Source organism: Felis catus, chromosome B4 (assembly GCF_018350175.1).
Source record: "Felis catus isolate Fca126 chromosome B4, F.catus_Fca126_mat1.0, whole genome shotgun sequence".
NCBI classification, from domain to species: Eukaryota; Metazoa; Chordata; class Mammalia; order Carnivora; family Felidae; genus Felis; species Felis catus.
The window spans coordinates 10,742,616-10,759,125 of record NC_058374.1 but is presented as its reverse complement, the minus strand read 5'-3'; the positions used below and the strand labels follow the sequence as shown (position 1 = coordinate 10,759,125).

General features: G+C 47.7%; 1 protein-coding gene and 1 long non-coding RNA gene across 19 annotated transcripts in view; one reads left to right on the top strand and one right to left on the bottom strand.

The window, feature by feature from the left end:
* Positions 1 to 16,510, bottom strand: part of CELF2 (CUGBP Elav-like family member 2) — an 840,819-nt gene that overhangs the window by 88,515 nt on the left and 735,794 nt on the right. The window lies entirely within an intron of this gene.
* LOC109501312 lies at positions 6,581 to 15,647 on the top strand. The gene is made up of 2 exons (XR_002159273.3): positions 6,581 to 7,380; positions 12,260 to 15,647. It is a non-coding gene; the product is annotated as an uncharacterized LOC109501312 (long non-coding RNA).

Here is a 16,510-nt window from a genome sequence, read left to right as displayed (position 1 = left end):
CGCGAACGAATGGCCTCCTGCCCGCAGCAAGCTTACGATCCATCACGGTGTTTGGTACGGACACGTATGAAGAAGAATAAACGGTGGTCAACCTGAGAACAGGAGCCCAGACGGAGCGCTGCAGGCGGTGAGACCGACCTCTGAAGCGCGGGAGTTCTGGAAGCTTTCATTCTGCAAGAAAGCCTTCTACTCTAAGGCGGTAAGAGGCCCAGGGAGCATTCAGTCCAATGCTCTCCATTTATCGGTCTGAAGGGAATAAGGACTTCACTAAGGACACAATTTTTGCGATCAAACAACCTAAGCTGTCTCTTCCCCCAGATCACACCGCTTCTCCACAGATCCGATTCCCCCAGATCACACCGCTCTCCACAAAATGCCCAATGTGGGGCCTGGACTTAACGAGCCTACGATGAAGGACTACAGGCCCTGCCCACCGAAGCCGCTGTAATAACCTGTCAAGTCTGCACCCCCCCCCCCCACCAGGCCACTTCATGTAGCTTTATGACAGGCATTACTCTAAGACTTGACTATCGCTTTCCTGCCGCTGCTGAATTAGCTCCGTTTCTGACCTGACACTACCCAGAAGGTTCTGGAATGTAACAGTGGCGGTCAGAACACAGCTATTGCCACTGCAGACCTGAACTCGGTTCTGGTCTTTCCAGGGCCCAGAGAGGCAAAAAGTCAACTTCACGTAGTTGGATGGTCAGAGCACGGCAAATTCTGAACGGGTGGTCACCCTCCTTCATGTGTATTCTGGACTGCTCAGATCATGTGTGCACAGCACTGTGACCTTCGGGGAGAGAGGTGTTCCATCAGTCCTGTGTTAAGAATGGCTCATCATCACGAACAGTTCGTTTGAGTTACAAATTTCTGATCAGATATGCGACGTAAATGTCAAGGAAGACAAACAAAAAAAAGGTTTGTAGGAGTTGTTCTCATAATGTTGTTTTACTGCTGTTTTTTGTTTTACTGTTGTTTTTGAGACAGAGAGAGACAGAGCATGAACAGGGGAGGAGTAGAGAGAGAGGGAGATACAGAATCTGAAACAGGCTCCAGGCTCTGAGCTGTCAGCACAGAGCCCGACGCGGGGCTCGAACTCACGGACCGTGAGATCATGACCTGAGCCGAAGTCGGACGCCCAACCGACCAAGCCACCCAGGCGCCCCAATCTCATGATTCTTAAGAACTTGGGGAGGTTTGTTGAGTGGAACAGGGAAATTACTGGAAAGGAGAAGGCATTCCTGTGTCAAGTTTCAAGGTGTAATAAAGGGATTCCTTTCCTGTAATAGGAAATGCTTTCAAAGATTTGACCTGGTATGACCAGGACCATGCATTCATTCACCTATGCCCGTGTTTTCCAGATGCCCTATTAGTTACACGCTAGGAACACACAATGCAAGAGTCTGGTCCCAGTGGAGCTTGTAATAGGACGGTTGCGAGGGACACACCGGTGCCATGTGCCGTGCTGAGACACGCAGCGTGAGGACCGAGAGGTGGCCAGTACAGACGAAGGGAGGGCAAGCCGGAGAAGGCGTCTCAGCTGGAGCGGTGTTTGAATTCAATCCTGAAGGAATCCTAACGCTAACCAGGGCCTGAGGGAAGGACATTTCAGAGTGGAGGACACGTTCCAAGGCACAGAGTAAGGAAGAGGCCATGTGCTACTGAAGAATGATGTGACGACCTTCTCACCGACACAGGAAGCAAGAGAAGTCACTGACGATCATTCACCAAATACGGAATACCTAAAGCACAAGACTGATAGTGAGGGACGTGCTCATAGACTGGAGAATTTCAAGATGAAAACAACGCAGATCTACTCAAGCTTGAGTTAAAACTGGGAGCCGGATGGGTGGCCAGCAACAACCACACCCTGACCGCCTCCACGAAAACTAGAGATGAACTCCAGAGTGTCCGAACTGCTGCTTTTGGCTCTAGACTCTGGGGAAGCTGGCTGGACCGCCCCCAAAGCTGGATGGGGCGGGGAGCCCGTGCTGTGTCTGTACCTGGAGGTCCCAGGTGACAGCAGTGGACCAGAGGAAGGGCCGGGGGACCTGGCAGTCCCTCTTCCAGTTTCCTAACACCTCACCTGTCGCAAGGCCATCTCAGAGTTAAGGCTGAGGCTAGTTCCCTAGGGGAGGGTGATCTTCAAGAATTTTTGCAAGGAGTCTCCTAAGAGACATGCACTAATGAAGTTGAATCCGCATCTCCCTAAGCATCCAGGGTCAGCTGTGTCTGAAAAAGTCTTGAGTGGTCTGTACTGTCATGATGTGTCTACACTGTTGGAGGAGTCCACGAATGTCATAAACACCAGCCTGTGACATCCACAGGGCGGTTTTCCCCAGGCAGGAGGGAAACAGGAGTAGTGAGTCTATTATTGGTGTTCAAGCCAGCTGTCCTTGGAGCAAACCTAACGACAGGGCTCCCTGTTGGCAGAGCGCTTGTCCCGGGGAAATGCCAAGATCAATCGTTTTGGAAATGGATCCTGTTCATGGCAGTGAATGTGACTTAACATATTTCATCAAGTTTGCATTTCTATGAAGAAAGACTTCCAAATCTAGTTCCTTGAAGACTTCTTTGCACATGAATTTTTCATTTTATTGTAGAACAACATTTGCCTCAAGTGACACATCAAGGTGCCGGTCAACTTCTCGGTCCCTATCTAGCCCTGTCTGTTTAAAAACAAATGAATTCCAACAAAAGGGGAAATTTTAAGGGCTCCTTCCCTCCTGGCAGGGGTGGGGGAGGGGATTGGTTAATTTCGGTTACATCTGCGGATTTAGCGTTCCATCCCACTTACGGAAGGGGGAGACTCCCAGAGAAGAAGACAGTTACTGCAGTTCAGGGGCGTCCATTTCTTGGGGACCTGATCAAGCTTCCAGGGAGTTGGAGCCTCTTGAGGTTCAGGACTGAATCTCATGCCCGATCTGAGCAATGGCGTCAACAGCAACCCAGAGCCTGCTCCCCTCTGACTCAGGGACAGCTGCTATCCCACACCTCCAACTCTCCTGGGAAGCTGTGGGTCGGCATTGGGGCACGCCAGCCTTGCGATCTAAAGCCTCCCCCTTTATCCCACATCCTAACGAGGGAGCAGCACGTGGCCCTCCCTCCTCTCATCCCCCCACATACACAAAGGGCCCCAGAACTGGGTTTCCCAACCCCCGGTCTTCGGAATTGCAGATCTCTTGATAGGGCCGGACGATCCTCACTCCTGAATGTGCTGACCTTCAAATCGTCACAGGAGTGCCCAGCTGTGGCTCATGAAAACGATAATGAGGACACAAGGTTGGAGCAAAGCCATTACGCCAAGTCCGAGGTTGGAGGGCGGGGGGGGGGTCCCTGCACGTACAGGGTCCTGCCATGTCACAGTGGCAGAGATGGGCTGGGCCAGAGCGCACTAGCATTCGTGGGCCGCAATCTCTAGAGCTCCCATTATATACGAAGTTTGGCGTGATTTCTCCAAACCTCTATGCCCTGGTCCTGTGATGAGTCACAGGGAGCTTCTGAGTTGCAGCAGCCAATGTTTAACACAGGCCGAGTCTGGGAGCTGGAGGGCCTGGGGGAGAGAGACACTGGGTTCCCGCACAGAGTCAGAACTCGTGTAGAAACTTGTCTAACCCCAGCCATCACCGATTGATGAGTTAACCACCTTTAACACGAGATTCAATAAAACATGCCATTTTTAACCTGAAGTGGGCTTTACAGAGTCACTCTCCTGTATCTCATTATTAAGCCTGTCCTGACCCCTGAGGGAACAGCCGTGATAGTACATATTATAAGCTCACTGCCCATAAAATATTTAAAGGAAGAAAAGGGGAGGGGGGAGACGTGACTTCACACAAAAGCCACGCACCAAGTGAGAAAACGACAGGATCCCGGCCCTCCAAGACAAAGCAGAGCTCTCGCGCTCTGTGGCAACGCCGATACAGCTCAAGCGGAGTACCTCCCCTCTCACTGTATAGGAGGCCGTGAAATACCTATAGCACCTGTACTTTCTGCATGTGTCTCGAAAAGCCTTTATAAACGGCAAAAGTAAGTTTCAAAAGATTTGCCTCCTCTTGGAGGCATGCCGTGGCCCCAGATGTTAGACTGTGTGTATGGTTAAGGGTCTTCTGTGACAGGCGCCCCGAAGCCATGAAGGCTGGCCCACCTCCCCAGGCAGCAGCTAACTGTGCCATTTCGGTCACGGTTCCGCTGGGGGTGAGGGGGGTGGGGAGAAACAAAGGTAGCTTTAGGAATGTGGACTTATCCCCACTGAGTAAGAACTTTAGTAACAGTACGACAGACACCTCTGCAAGAAATCGGTGACACAAATCATGTTGCATCAGCCACAACCAGCCCGCAGCAACACCTGTTAAGTGGAGAATTCAGGCAATTTTGGGGAACTATTTTTGTGAGAAACAGAGGAAATCTTTTCTTCTCAATACTCCTGTGCCAAATGTTGTTGTATAGGCTCCATACATATCTTAACTGTCCCAGTAACCCTGAGACAGGTCCATACGGGGAGCCAGCGGGGAATGGGGAGCGAGAGAGGGAGGCGTAAGTAACCTGGGCCAAGCCAGACAGCAAGTCAGTAGTGGAGGAGGGATTCAGACTCAGGACTGTCTCACGGGAGCCTAAGTCCCCGACTACTCCTCAATACTTCCCCTAGCACATAACCGGACACCTGTTCTGCAAGTGAATTTCGGGTTTCTAAGAACCAATAAAACCACCAGAATTTCCCTTGTCCTTACTAAACACAAAGGTTGTCTAAATTTCTTCCCACTTAGAATCGTGTGCGAATGTGTGCAGTGTGTGTGTGTGCGTGCGTGCGCACAGATGTCTGGGACTATGTGTATTTCACACGTCCATAAAGACATTTTAAGTGAGCTTCAGAACAACAATTACTGTCTGTGTTTTCACCATGAAAAAGGGCAGGAAAGACAACCCCAAAGGCTGTAATGGAGGGAAAAAAAACCGTAGCCTTGTGGCCACGGCGGGGAAGTGCTACCGTGGCCAATGTGCCATTTGACTGTGGAGGGGCTGTGCATCCTAATCCAGGGGTTCGGGGCTCATTCTTCCACGACCCCCTCATCAGCCCCTCCTCAACAAGATACACATGACAGAATCAGACTCAAAGGTGTGTTCCATGGGCCAAGCTATCTGAAACATTCCCCACTTCCATTGATGATAAATGGACTGATGAGGAACAAGATTAGCTATCAGTTATCCTCAGGAAAATAATTTTGAATCCCTGACATTAATTGAGCCTACATTTTGCGTTTTCCTTCCAAACGGATGGGGCAAGAAAGTACACTAGAATCCATAAAATCAGTCTGTGTGGACCACTTGGTTTTTTGTTAAATGTTTATTTATTTTTGAGGGAGAGAGCGTGTGCGCAAATGGGGGAGGTGCAGAGGGGGGCGGGTGGACAGAATCTGAAGCAGGCTCTGAGCTGTCAGCAGGGCTCCTACCCACAAACCGTGAGATCATGGCCTGAGCTGAAGTCGGACCCTTAACCGACTGGGCCATCCAGGCGCCCTAGCAGTGTGGCCCACTTATTGTTGGAAAAGCCATCATTCACACCAGAAGAGCCTGGCATTTGACTTTCTGTTAACTGACTGGATTGTACGATGCCTGTGCATTTGAATAAGCTTTGGAAATCCTGGAGAAAACAGAGTGCATAACTGCCCTCTGAAGATGGAACTTCTTGGTGGGAAGAGAGTGCGTAGGATTCGTCTACACTTGGGAGTCCCAGGGCTACTCCAAATTGCTGTTGTGCATTCCCATCAGCCAGGTTAACACAAGCAGGTGCGTAGAAAACTTTCAACCAATATTTGCTAACCACAGTTTTTATAAAAGTGATCTCAGCCAAGGAAAAAAGTGGTTTTGAACATGGTAACAGTAAGGAAACCGAAGTTACCTTTTCTCTTCCCGTGGCAAATCACAACCAGGGGAGAAAATTCAGAGTGGAAACAACTATTTCTTCCTGACAGTCACTGACTGAGACGCGTGAAATGCTTACAGCACTGAGTGCTTAGGCGCTGAAAGAAGTCATCACTACCATTACGATTTTCAAAGCATAAGGGTTTCCCTGGAGGGGTGGAGGGGGGGGGGGGAGGTCCCATTCAAAAGCGGAGATAACATACTGGAAGGGAACAGCTTCTCTTGCTCACCTGGGAGGTATGCAGCTAGGTTCATTCAACTCTCAGCTTTTTTACAACCCAGTGTTGGAGAAAAACCTAGAGAACCCAAATTATAGATCTGCGTTTGGCCCGTTGAGTTGTAGGGAAGCTCGTGTAGCTACAATGGCTTACATTTCTCCTACAATCGTGTGCTATACCAGAGGGGGAAAAACAAGCAATATAGCCATTTAGTCCTGGAAAAAAAATTTTTTTTTTTAAATAAAATCAATAAAACAAAATATGGCGGGAAAATTAGATTACCCTGGGTGGAATTCTAGGAGGGAATGTGGAGTCTGTTATGGTGATTAAGTCATCATTTCTGACAGATTACTCTAATTGGCTGTCAAGTAACATTCCGCAACCCCATCTGTAACTTGGCGTCCTAGTTACTCAGCCAGTGTTACCTTCTGGACATACATAACACATACAAACAAGAGGAGGTACAGCCCGGCACTTATTATACTCATTAGCTGTGATTAGGTCCTGTGTTTTCAGATTAAGTAATAACGCAAGCTTCCGTTGTGCTTTATTTATTCTTAAAATTACAAGAAAAATGCATGGGCTCAAAGTAGGAGGCAGGGCATGGGAATGAAAAAGAATTGTTACACCAACGCGGGAGTGTAACGCTCTCCGGAGCACGGCTATTCACGAAGAATGTTCACCTTTTCATAGTTTGATTTTTCTCGGAGCTCTTACACTACGTTACCTGGAGAGGTTAATCTAGGTCTCTTTGTAAGCCCTCCAGTCCTTCAACTTTGGTACCTCATTAGCTGTTATTTCTGTACAAGGCACTGCTATTGTGTTTCGCAACATTCTCGTGAACAGAAAGCCCTTTCTTTGATAACATTTCAGTCCTCACGTCTCGGTCACTGCATCTTTGGAATATAATAAGCAATTCATCCGATCAGTTGAGCTCCCAAATAAATTTGGTGAAAAGTACAGCAAAATGAGTTACAACTGTAAGGCTGCAGGCACACCTTACTTTTGTCTCGATTCTTGAGATCCATATGCTTTAATGACGAGAAAACTGGAGGGCATGAAAAGTTTCGGAAACAAAGGCAAACGGGAAGACTCGATGTAACAAAAGGCTTGTAGGATTACAGCGCTGTTGAGGCGATACTTGGGACAGCCCCGAGAACCGCAGAAGACCGCACGAGGACTTTGTGTGACAGCTGGGAGTACAATCACCGCTGATTAATGAGCCAAAATTAGCAGAAAGGTAATAATTTGCCCTTATTACTAAATGGGAAATGTACAGATATCCTTTCTAATCATGATTTCTTTTTGATTGTGGAATTGTCTTCCAAAACCAGTGATGGATGCTCCGAGAGTCATTCTTCCAGATGTTACCCAGATGCTAAATTAGACATGCTGCCTAACTGAGCCATGCAAAATACACACTGAAATAATAACGCCTGGCCAGGCCAACCATTAAGGGGTGGTTTAATGACCTGGGTAGTTCATTTATATTTCCAATACTATGACTCCACATGCCACAAACTCAGCATAATCTCATATTTTAAGACAAATGAGTCTGCTTTAAAAATAAATTGTCCTTTTGACATTAGCCTCTGCCTGTAATGGCCATCTTTGGGCTCGGCTCTGTCAAAGCCTTGGGATAAAGGAGAACCCAGCCTGCCAGGCTCATGGGGGCTCCGTCCCCAACACCAGCTGTTTTGAGGTCATTCGCCACTCCCCACGTGTCATCACCCCATGAACGGGGACGAGCTGGGCCCTGCGCACTGGGGAGTGGATCGCTGTGCCTCCCTTGTTCACCTTCACTCTGTGTGGGGATGCCTGCTGCTTGACCTGGTCCTTGTGCACCTGTTCACTCTGTGCAAACCCAGCCCCCAGTCCTGGCCAAGCCAGGAGCGCACCTGCCGCCCGGGGCTCGACCCAGTTACTGGCAATCCCTGGTACTGCTTCCCAGAACCCTCTCACTCAGCTGCTTTCAGCCACACCCCTGCCGCATCCCCGCCGGAAACACCCTTTGGACAGTGCAACCTGCCAGCCTGAACTTGAATTTCCAACCCCGGCTGGAAACCTGCACGCTGGAAGAGACAGCTGCCGGGTCTGTTTTCCCAGCCCCTCCCCCGACTGACGCTCTGGCTTGGCCCTAAATTTGCTGATTTTTCTTCCCCTTCAATTCCCAGTTTAGAATTTCCGCTCAATTTTTCTTGTCTACCCTACCCCTTGCTGTTTCCACTGGTGCTACCTTGTTAGCTCCTGATTCCTGGTCCCTCAGATTCCGGAAGTGGCCCCCTCTCTACTTCTGGTCCCTGCCTTCCAAGCATCTCATACACGGCTACCTTTTTAATCTGCCTACAACTCTGCTCTAGTAATTTCTGTCCCTTGCCCCAAAACTTTCCATGATCTGCCAAATTAAATTCCAGCTCCTTGGCCTGCCTTTCACACAACTCCAAGCTTTGACCCCGAATTACCTTTCCAGGCTTCTTTGTCCTGATTGCTCAACACTTGTCTTCAACTCTAGTCAAACTGGACAACTCCCTCTTACTGGGACCTCATCCATATGCTTCTCCACAAAAAGGCACAACGACCTTTCTCACATATAAACACAGTACTTCCTTCACTAATATAACCGCTGTATATGTTACATAGGGACACCTATATGCTATTAGGCTGAATCATGTGAAATTCCCATTTTGTAGATTGTGAATAGCTGAAGGGTGACGATTTCATAGGATACAACCTCGTACACTGCACAGCAACAGAACTGCATTATTTTCTTTTCGGGTGACTTGTGAAAAGCTCCCCGAGTTCAAGTCATGTAGGTTTTTCTCCTTTGTAAGGTTTGGAGAGCTTTCCAGCAATTCGTCTGCAATATTTATCAGGGTATGAGCTCAATTACACGTGAACTTGATGACACAAAGCAAAACCACCCCCTACACCAGGCGCAGAATCGATGGGTGTTCCATGTGCAGTGCTGGACTCCCTTCACCCACTCTCTGCGGCTTCAACGCTGCTGAGATTAGTGATGCTTTATCCAGTAATCTCGGGTTTCCTTTCAACTTCAAGGCAGACTAAAGCCCCCACAAGGATACCCCTCTATCAAGCAAATCTTTAAAACCTCTGGTTCAAAACTAACTTGGAAAACTTAAGCCAACCGTATCTTCCCTTGAACCTTCTGACAGGGTACCGACGTCTCATCAAATCCACGGAAAAGCCCCACTGAATTTCGTATTCTACTGATCCTTCCCTAGCTTAGCGTCAGAGTCCTGACTTGTTTGAGTTGCTTTGCCAGCCACGTTTATTAATTAGTGTCTAACATTTCCATCTCTGCAAGTTGCAACCTCTCATAAAAAATGCATGGTTTGATTGGCTTAGCAATGACAACTTCATTTACAACAGACAAATAAATACCATACCTCGCGCAGTGATCTTTCTCCATTTATTTATTTAGCTACCTCCATGGCCTTTGGGATTTATACTAAGCGAATGAGAGCAGATAACTAGTGTAATTTTCCTCTCTTAATCATATTTAGGCAAAAATGATTAAGTACCTTTTTTTTAAACAAATGAAGCTGGTTTCTAAAAAAATTATTCCCTATACTAAAAATAGTTGGCAAGTTTGAAAAAAATATGCCTTAAGGGCTATTTCATATTAGCCATGTTTAAAATGCAAATCCATTAAACATCTGAACAAGACATCTGATATTGTTTTTAGCAACTCTATTATTCATCTCCTTTTCCACAACAGTACTAAACTTTGGTTGATATTTTGCCAAATGAAGAACTCCCCTCCAGTGCCGCTAATTCTTTATGAGTTCGGGTTTCATTTTACTGTCTCATTTTGATTTCTACCTTCTACTCTCATGTGTGAGATGGTTTACCAACTTTGGAAATTACTTGTTGGCAGAGCTCAGGGAAATTATGACGGTTCAATTGTTCTATAAATACCCTTACCCTGAAGCTCAGTCTTCTAGAGATCGGATGCAGGTTTAGGCCTTCATATACACAGCACTGTCACCAAAATTCAAATGGCAGAGATAAACTCAGATAGGGGATACATTAAGAATACGGGAGACATTTAGGGTGCCTGGGTGGCTCAGTCGGTTAAGCGTCCGACTCTTGATGTCGGCTCAAATCAGGATCTCACTGTTCGTGAGTTTGAGCCCCTTGGACTCTGTGCTGACAGTGTGGAGCCTGCCTGGGATTCTCTCTCTCTCTCTCTCTCTCTCTCTCTCTCTCTCCCTCCCTCCCTCCCTCCCTCGCTCTTTGCCCCTCCCCTACTCCTGCTCTCTCTCTCTCAAAAAATAAATTAAAAAAATGAATATGGGAGACATCTTAAATTAAGGGAATAAGGTAACAACTCTTTATTGACATTGCCTGATCTGCAGTGGCTCATCTATTTTGATGGTTTCTTCTACGAAAGAGGTCTTGGGAAATTTGGCCAGCTTTATTTGTTCTGTAGTGGAAGGAATATCACACTTACAATCACAAAGTCTGGGTTTGAGACTTGGCTTTGCCAACTCCCAGTACTTACGGTCAAGTCACTTGACCTCTTTAAGCCTTGGTGAGGTCTTAGTTTCTTAATTGACGCAGGTGTTACTAGAGTAGAAAAATGCTTTGTGATCATCCATGCTTTGTCTCACCTTGTGCTTGTAGTTTGTGGAGTAGGGGTCTAACCTGACTAAAAGGACTGCAGTGGAAAATCAAAGTACTGAGGACACTCTCCCATCTCCCTCTTGCACCCCCCGCCCTCGGTTTATAAACAACTCTCGAGATATTTTATAGTCAGAGTGTCGGTGAATAAAAGCTTCTCCTGAGAGCTCATTTATTCAACACACATTTGTTGGGCAGCATCTATGGTATGAGGCTGGGCTCTGAGAACCTTCTCTTTCTTTGAGGCATTTGGAGCTTAATCCAGGAGAGACTAAGAGGTAAATAACCAGGGGGAGTAAAATTCAGCATGACAGGATGAAATCACCACCCCACTACGGTGGATTCACATGAAGGAATATTCGATTCTACCTTCACAGAAGTGAAACAGCACCTGTGTGTGATCCTATGGCTGGACTATAGTGTGTGAGCAAGAGTGTCATAGACGCTGGAGAGAAAGTCAGGGACACAGCGTGGAGGTCGAGTCTCACCCTTAGGACCCAGCAGGCGTCCATTTTTTTCTGCCACAAGACACAACACAACCATATTCACACACTCCCGCAGTGCGCTGGGTGTGATGTGCAATTCCAGGGTCCTAATTCCACTCTATCCTCTCCGACTCAAGGGAGCACCTGGGAGATGAGTGAGATCGCAGTTATGACGGGGATAACTTCAAAAATCACTTAACCCCTTCTGTGCTTTTCCTAGCTGTGGGGACAACCATAGTCCCAAATGATAAAGAGGGCAGAATTCCAGAGATGCTAAGGGAGAACGCAGGATTTCCTCGCTGATCACAAATGGGGTACTGAGATGAGGCAGTAGGGGAGAAGGAAAGGTTGAGGATGACTCCTGGCTTTTGGTCTTGGGTGGTGCACCCGTCCACGTGGACAGGTAACCATACTTGAAGAGGGCCTGGGTGCTGGTCAGAAGAGGACTTTAGTATTGCAACTGCCTGGGGACCAACTGCATGCAACTTTGCAGTAACAGCTATTGGACATCTAGGTTTGGGGCCTGGCAGAGAAGTCTGACTTTCAAGATCAAGGTTTGGGAGGCGGCAGGTCCCAGGAGGCAGAGGAAGACAGGAGGATGATTGACAGAAATCGTGCAGTGAGAATGAAGGGGTAAAAACAGAACCCGGGGGTGGGGGGCACATCCGTGGTTAAGGCCTAGTTCTCTGCCCGCCATCCTTATGAGAAACAGCACATTCCTTTTTATTAATAAGGGAGAAAAGTCGACTGTCTGTCACTGTGCTGTGTAAGGAAGGTGCCTGGAAGGCTTATGGCCTGAGATGTCTTTAAAGGTTCTCTTTTGCACTTGGCTCTGCTTTAATCCAGTGTCTTCAGCATTTCAAGCTTTAGGCCAGACCCAACCTTCCCTTTCATAAATCAACACCATGCCTAGCCAGCTGGTATATTTATTCTTTTTCATTATTTGGAATTTTGTTAAAGTCTAAGCTAAATTTTTGTTTTCCCATTAAGGTCTTTGAAAGTTACCATGGGAAATATTTATTGTCCGGATTGCCATAAAACTGAAGGGCATATCATGTTTAGAGAAGAGAGTCAAGATAAAATGCCTACGAACACACCCAAAGAATCCCAACTACGACATCTGTCCAACCAAATGCTGTCAAAGAGACTGAAGGTCATGGTCCATACGAGGCTATTTTGGGAACCAGGCACTGTATACAGATGCCTTTGAGAGACCTGCCTCCCAAGAGGCCCCTGCCTTGCAAGTAAAGTGTTCTTCCATTTTCCTTTTCCCACCCACGAACCTGAGTGGCTACCTTCCGTGAGGCGAATTACATGGAAAAAGAACATGGGTGTGCCCTTAAAAACCGGCACAACACCCTTCTTCTTAGCCAACATCACCAAAGCGCCTTCAGGAGCCAACATTACCAAAGATGGCCACGCAGACCGAAACATCCTCGACGTGGCTCACTCCCTCCTTTTCAAGCGGTAAGGAGATTTCATGGTTAGTCAACTGGGTTGAGAGCCTAGAGCTCATTTCCACTAACGAGCTGATGTGCTGACCACGGTCACGGCAGCCTGCAATCACTGACTCGTGATTCTTCCCAAGACCAAGGGTGAGGGGCTTGGCACATGTGACTCAGAGGCGCAGTGAGGGAAAAGCACCGTTTGTGCATCTCCAAAAATGCATAATTAGGAAGGAGAAGCTCCTTTGCAGCCCCAATCTATTAATTCAGCTCTAATCAGTGAAATACAGAAGTGGGGAGGGCGACTTGAAGTCCAAGGACAGCACCTGACATACAGCCCTGCCCTCACGTGTATTTCAGGATCTCCCCCATCAAGAGGTGGAGGCTGGGCTGGGGATTATACTGTGAGCTGACAGAAGCCTGCGAGAGAGGTGTGGCCTGACTTTGAGGTGACGTCAGCAAAGAGCAAGGCTGAGGATGTTTTAGTCCTGGGGGCCGCATGCACTCTGCCGCGGGCTCGTCCTCACGAGTCAGCCAGTCGGTTCTGCTGAGTGAAATAAACACGGGTGTCTGCTTGTAAGTTCCAGGGAAGGCCTGGTAATTTTACTCTTGCCTTCTGTGTGCCTTTCCTGGTCCCCTATTCCATGCAGATCTAACCCACCATCAGCAGCTATTACACCCCGAATGTGTCCTCCTCCTGGGACGGGGCACTGATCTCTCGTCCTGCCCCTTTGGCCTCCTTTCCCAGCTGGCTCCTCTGTTCACCTTCTGCTTCCTACTCAGTTAACCAGCCGCAGCTCACGCCTTGATGCTGGTCTGACAGACAACGGTGTGACTCAGGCAAACGGTGGCCATGCAGGTTTTAGTGTTTTCGTGGCAACAAATGACTCTGTGCTCAGAGACTGCTGCCTGGGGTGCCTGTTGTGTTTCAAGTGATCGTGAACCACCCAACACGTGAAACACGTCTCCCGATCCACGAGAAGTAGGGATGGAATGCCAGAACCCACTCCAGAGGAATCTCACAACTATTTAGGACAGGTGACATTCTTCTTAGACCTCCCAAATTAACACACGTATTATATGTGTTTATAAAGTACCTCTTCTCAGGAGGCAGTGCATTCTACCCTCGCATGCCTGTGGCAGTGCAATCTTCTTTGTCAGCCAGAGTCTCTCAAGCGGTGGCTATGGAGAGGGACAGGATAAGAAGTGCTTTGCTTCCCTAGGAAGGAAGCGCAGGTCCATGGAGGATGAACCAGCAGGGACTCCGCACGCCCACCGTTTCTGCAAGGTGGGACCCGGCTGCCGAGTATTACAGATGAACTCTGTGTGGCAGAAAATTGCTCCTCTCTAGAATTAGCTTATTCTGGCCAGAAAAAAACTGTGCTAAAAATAGCACTAACTCCATTCATCCTCTTACAGCCCGGGACATATTAATTCTACGTAAGTCTCACTCATGTGAGATTTTCTGGCAGGTCTTTGAGAGCTGATGGGACGGAAAACACACAGTTGCCCACACAAAGATACTGGCGAACAAAAGACCTCCTCATATGCCGTTCGCAGCTTTACCTCCTTCCCGACCTGTCCCAGATGCTCAGGTCACCCAGATCCCTTTTAGAACGTCTGCAAGGAAATCTGGGAGGGTGGCAGCATCTGCAGTGACAGAGGAGCTCCGCCCTCTTGAGCACCGGGGAAACCTATCGATTCCGCTGCGGGAGGTAGGTGTGCACACACAGTCAGTGTGGTCTTTAAAGCCAACTGTAATCAATTCCCAGGATGGCGGTACTGGTGAGGACTGTTCCCGCCAGCACACAGGCCATCGCACTGTGCTGTGCACACACAGTCCCCGGGATCTGGTGCAAATCCAGGTACAGGGAGAGGCCCGAGAGCCGGCACAATGAACACAGTCCTGACGGTTCCGGGGCTGCTAGCCGCGGACCAGGCTCTGAACAGCAAGGCTACCTGTACCTGCGGGAGGGTCATCAGCAGGTGCGAGGGCTCCCGCACAGCCAGATGAGCAGGAGGAAACAGGTTAATCGCCACCACCTTACTCTTGGGGCTGATGGCGGTCATTCTCCAATAGTGGTTCTCGAACCTGAACACTGGGATCACCTGGAAAGCTTTAAAAATACCCTGAGAGATTCTTCTTTAATCTGCCTGAGGCATGGCCTGGGCATGTGTCATTTCAAAAGCTCCCCAGTCGGGGCTACTAATCACAGAACTAGCTCTAGATGCAAATGGACTCAAACTTAGGACCACTTTGGTTTTTTCTTCATCCCTTCTGTAAAAATTTGTCTAGTTCCTGTGTCATTTTAGGTAAATGGCCAGGAAGAATATTATGACTATCAGAGTCTTTTCTCAGAGGGTAGAAATGAGAAAAGGAATCACCACGCTCAGTGGCCTCACATCATACAGTGTAATGTCACCGACAGATGGGTCGTAGGGGCCCTGAACCGCTGCTTCTTTAAGTGACGTGTTTGGCATAATCTCGTACAGAAATCGTGGGGGCCTGAGACGCTGACAAGACCAAGAGGCTGGGAGTCGGCAGATACATGTTGCTGTCCCATCCCGACCTCGCCACCGAACTGTTCTGGGCTTTTGCTTCCTCATCTGTCATCCGAAGGGCAGCAGTACTATCTCCAAAAAAAAACTTTTAGCTTCCACAGTCCATGACCTCTGATGAAATAGGGTCTATTTTCCTCAGCATGCCCTCTCTTCCTCTGCTGATCCAGAGAACCGCATTCAACTAGACAGAAATCTACTGAGATTAGCCCCAGGATTTCCTAGGTCTGGGACTCTGATCTTCTTTACTGATGATATTTAGTTTTGGTTAATGACCTCCAGGGGTTTTACATTTGGGCAATGCTGAGTCAGGGACAGGTTGGGCAACACAGTGATTAGGATTCTCTAATAAATGCCTCAGAGGCACGTAATGACTTTTTGAAGGAGTTGTGATTATAGTTAATGCCTTCCATGAGCTGCTGAAGAAATGTTAAGATACAACTCATCCAAATCTAGGCTGAAGCGCCTCTTCCTATTTAAATGATGGCTTATAAATATTAGTAAAAACCATCAGACACTCATAACGGAGTAGGATTACAGGTGAAGTTAAGCTGAATTTGAGGGCAGTTGTCTCTCACATCTCCTTGTATCTGGATGGAAGAGGCCAATTATTAGCTGTAAGCGACGCTCAGTGATTTGTTAGAGAATTTTTCCTGTAACAGCCAAAAGTATGCCCTTAAATTTGGAATGACAGACTTCTCACTGAAAAGGCAACCAGGGTGGGAAAACAAATTATGACTCTCTGTTTTATTATTTATCTAGCCTTTTATTATTTCCATGAGCTCAGGCGTATATAAAAACCCTTGGCATGGTGCCCAAGACGCAGTAAGTGCTCGGTACACGTTAACTATTACAATTAGTTTTATTAATCAAACATCTATTGCTATTCCGTTAAAGTTATCTAAATTCCAAAAGTCACTGAAAAATACCAGTCACGTAGAGAGAACATTTACAAAACCAAAACTTGCCAGAAAGATACTTCCGGAGTTCTAGAACTACCGTTCTGAATTTACACCCGCCTGCGGTAATATGGGCAATGACGGCAATTAGCTTTCTATTTCCTGGTCTACATGACTTGCTGACAGCCGGTCTGCTTACACTGGACCTCACGTACCACTCAGCACAAAGCATCTGGCACAGTTTCCTGGTTTGCATTTAAATATATGCTTTTCTAGAGAAATTAAAAACCGTGTATGTGTGGGCAAGCGCACAAAGCGTGGAATTTGACAGACTGAAA